At 38.4% G+C, this 4,649-nt stretch overlaps 1 pseudogene; it reads right to left on the bottom strand.

Moving 5' to 3' along the window:
- Window positions 1-275: 275 nt before the first annotated feature.
- LOC122610480 lies at window positions 276-3,029 on the bottom strand (annotated as a pseudogene).
- Between the last annotated feature and the right edge of the window lie 1,620 nt (window positions 3,030-4,649).

Below are 4,649 nucleotides of genomic sequence, written 5' to 3'. Positions count from 1 at the left end.
CTAATTAATTTTCAACTTATTTTTGCTATAAAGAATTAATACTGGGCAATATGGAGAATGGATATTACATATTTCTTAAAGTTAGACTATTTTTTTTTCTACTTTACAATCTATTAAATCAAATGTGCTTACATGCACTTTCTGAAACTTTGGTGTTAATATATATAGAACGAGCTTAACCGAAAGAGATTAAGCATTCTTGAGGTATCCTCATCGACTTGCAACATATCCGGAAGGCTCATATTGAGCTTGTGGCCATTTGTCATGTCTTTGTGTCAAGAGGGATTCCATTCTTTTACAAGTTGAGCCAACATGCCCACTACATAACCCATGTTAGGTCTCTGAAACGGTTCAGGGGCAGTGCAGTGGTGTGCTAACTCAGCCACTTTCAAAATACTTTCAAGGGTTTCACTGTCATCAATTTCAATAACCTGATCCATGAATTTCATCATGCTTTCTTTGCATACTCGGAACCATGTAACCAACTGATATCTCTCATTACTTCCATCTAATGCTTTTCGTCCAGTAATTAACTGCATCAAGATTACCCCAAATGCATAAACATCCACCTTCATTGTCACCCTCCCGGTAGTTGTATTGACATAAACAAACAAAAAGTTCAAATTTTAGTTGTTAGATAAAAAAAAATATAAAAGAGAAAAAATAAAAGAAAAATATAAACTGGGAAGGGTAGGGGGTAGTTTTTCTAACCAGCATATTTTGGGGCCAAATAACCAAAAGTCCCTGCCAATCTTGTCTCTATCGAGTAGTTTCCATCAGGTGCATTCTTTACCAAACCAAAATCTGCAACCTTTGCTCTCATGTCGTCATCAAGAAGAATGTTAGCAGGCTTTAAGTCACGATGAATGAAGCTCTGCTGTGCTAAATTATGCATATATTCAACCCCTCCTCCCACATCTAAAGCAATTGAAATCCTTTGATTCCAACTAAGAGGTTGACTTTTACGTTCTCTTCACTTAAACAAATGATCACTTAAAGTACCTTGCGACATGTATTCATACACTAGAAGCCTTTCATTATCATTAATGCAATAACCAAGAAGAGCAACGAGATGTCTATGCCTTACTTTTGTTAGTACCTCGATTTCTACTTGGAACTCTTTTACCCCTTTTGTTCCGTTCACATCAGATTGCATCTTCTTGACTACAATCTTAGTTCCGTCAAGTAACTCGCCTTTGTAAACCGTACCGAATCCACCTCTCCCCAACACGTTGTTATCACTGAAATTATCAGTGACTAGCTCAAGCAGTTGCATGGAAATCATCACATTGCCATTTGCAGAAATAGGTATTTCACCATGACTTCCAGTAATTTGAATGCGTGACTTTCTAGAAACTCCATAATACTTGTAAGACACGAGCAACACAATCCCGGCTACAACAAAACCACTAACTATTACACTACCAATAACCACACGTAATGAACCTTTATTTCTGCTAGAACTTTGTTTACGTATTGAACCATTATTTCTGCTAGAACTTTGTTTACGTATTGACGTATTGTTATAAAGGAACGTCACCTTAGGTTTGAATTCAGGTATATATCCAGAAATATTATTATTGTTTGACACATCAAGTAGTTGAAGATATGGCAAACCTGTCAAGTTTTGAGGAATAGGACCACTGAAATCATTAGCTTCTAACTGAACGTGCTTAAGTTGATACATTGAAGAGATTACATCAAGCGTACCAGAAAGGCCTTGAAGCTGATTGTCAAGCCAAAGATCGCTAATCGGCGACATGGCAAAAGATGCAGGTATGGTTCCTGTGAGATTATTGTAGGACAAATAGATTGTCTCCAAACTATTATAATCTTTATTATAGTCTGGAATGGAACCTATTACGCTAGCATTAGCGGCTTCAAATGATTCTAATTGATTAATATCGCCAAAGTAGTTTGGGAGAGCCCATGGCTCTAGATATGAGTTGTTAGACATGGAAAAGTATGTGAGAGTAAAAGTGAGACCGGAAATGAAATTCGGGGGGATTGAAGTGAACTTGTTATTGTCTAGGTATAGTGATACAAGTGAACTGAGGTCAGACAGAGTGGGCAAGGCGCCAGAGAATGAGTTGTTACTAAGAAAAATATAAGTGAGACTGGAAAGGTTGTTGAGTTGCGAGGGGAGGCTTCCATTGAGGTGGTTGTTAGAGAAATCAAGAATCCGCAAATTAGAGAGACGGTCGATATTGTCTGGAATAGAACCGATTAGGTTTGTCCCGCTGGCAGAAAATGATGTTAAGTTAGTGCATTGAGTGAGGTCATTAGGGAGAGTCCATGGTGCCAGAAAAGGGTTGTCGGAGATAAGAAAATCCTGGAGATTAATAAGACCGTGAAAGAAATTCGGGGGGATTGAAGTGAACTTATTGTCACTGATGTATACTTGCCGGAGGAGAGTGAGATTAGATAAAACAGGCAAGGGACCTGAGAGTGAGTTAAATCCAAGGTTAAGGGTTTCGAGACTGGATAGGTTGTTGAAGCGAGAGGGCAGGCTTCCGGTGAGGTTATTGAAAGACAAATTGAGATCCTGCAGATTGGGTAAGCTGCTGAAAGATTCGGGAATGGAACCCGCGACCGATATATGCCCACCTGGCATCGAATAAACGTAAGCTAGTACATTCAGCGATGTTGCTAGGGAGAACCCATGGAGCAAGATTATTTTGGTAAGAGATGGAGAAATTTTGAAGGTTTGTAAGTCCGGAAAAGAAATCTTGAGGAATTGAAGTGAAGTTATTAAATGTTAGGTATACTATACGGAGAAGAGTGAGGTTAGCTAATGTAGGCAGCGGTCCAGTAAAATTGTTACGTCGAAGGTCAAAAGTTTTGAGGCGTGAGAGCTTGTTAAGGTCGGATGGGAGGGTTCCGCTGAGTGATTTGTTATAAAGATTGATGGAGGTAACACGAAGACTGGATGATGAGTTGTCACAGCTGATTCCTTCCCAATTGCAGAAGTGTTTATCGGCCCCCCAAGTGGATGGGGGATTGAAAATGGACTTCAAAAGCTTAGTCATGATGGCGGCGGCGGCGTCAACAGCTTTCGAGAAAGAGATCATAAGGAAGAGGAAGCAAAAGAAGAGGAGGAGGAGGTGGTGTTGACGTGCCATATATTGTTTCCGTGGTGAAGATTTTCGAGTTGTGGTAAACAACTAATAAGGGAGCTGATGTCGAGTTTTTTGGGAATGTGAGAAAATGGAGTAGTAACGATGTTCTAGAAACTAAGACTTCCTGCACTCATATGCTTCATTGATGCATATATCATATCATATGTGTACTATCGTCACCGCGTGAGTTGTAGTTTGGAATTATGCTCGGTCCACGCGAGGCTTGGCATTCTGTATGAATTCAACTTTTTTTCATACCCTGTACAATTTGACTAATGACTTCATTGGTTATTAACATATACATATTGTATAGTACTGTATATATATGCTAACTAATATAATAAAGGAGAAAATTACACTTTTGGTATCTTGAGTTGTCAGTTTTTGCACTTTTAGTCTCTAACTCAAAAAATTGTAGCATTCATACTTCAAGTATTTTTGTATTTTTTTTTTCCAGTTTTGGTACCACGTTTACACGGCGTTAAATTTTGCCGTTAACGCCCTCACGTGACAAACATGTGAGGGGTATTTTAGTCTTTTGGCCACCGTCTTTTTCAGAAATTTATACTTTTGATACCTTAAGTTGTCAATTTTTTCACTTTTGGTACCTCAAGTTGTTAATTTTTTCACTTTTGACAAACATATTTTTATTACACTCTCCAATTTCCATCTCACATATTAGCATCTATCATACACCACACACTCAAAAATCAACACACATGATTTATTTTTTTACGGCTTTTAAAAAACACCCAATGGTGTGTATCCATTCTTGAAATATTATATGTTGTTGGTGTAATTACGGGTGATGGTGGAGGAACTGAATGCATTGGTGGATCGATGGCCGGAAAAAACTCATGTCGCCGGAATACGCACCACCATCGATCTCTTTTCTTCATATTATTGAAAACGCTCTCACCCTTAAATTACCCTATTTTTCGATCGAAATATGCTACAAACGAAACTTGATCGGAATCTGCTACAAACGAGATCTGAACGAAATCTGTTACAGATGAATATATTTGCTACAAACGAGATTAGATCGGAATCTCTAGCTAAGGTGGAGGTCGTGGTGCCTGGTGGGGAAGGAGATAGTCGGCAACCCTTTCTGGTGGTGTATGATCAAATTTTCATCCTAGCTAACATGTAACTCCTTGTGCGAGGATCCCAACAATGTGCTGGTGTTGCTATATTTTCATCCTCTCCCTCTTTATCCCAAACTTCATCGTTGCCATGATACCCTGTTGGGCCTAGAAGAGGTGGAAATTTTTTCTCTTGGGCATCAAGTCTTCCTTTTTCACGTCTTGCCTGCATACAGTAGGAAATGAAACTATTACAATCAATGAAACATAATCCTATACAATACTCGAGTATATATAAAGATAAAAAAATTACTCTTTTTTCATCTGTATTTTCTTGTATAAGGAAATCGTTCCATGCTTTAGGTTCTATAAATTTGTACACTCCAAAAGGACTTTTTCCATGATCCATAAATATGTATTTATTGAGCTTAAAGGTAATTGGAAAACC

This window comes from Erigeron canadensis, chromosome 8 (assembly GCF_010389155.1).
Source record: "Erigeron canadensis isolate Cc75 chromosome 8, C_canadensis_v1, whole genome shotgun sequence".
Classification (NCBI taxonomy): domain Eukaryota; kingdom Viridiplantae; phylum Streptophyta; class Magnoliopsida; order Asterales; family Asteraceae; genus Erigeron; species Erigeron canadensis.
Note: the sequence above shows the minus strand (reverse complement) of the source record. Positions and strands in the feature narration are given on the sequence as shown.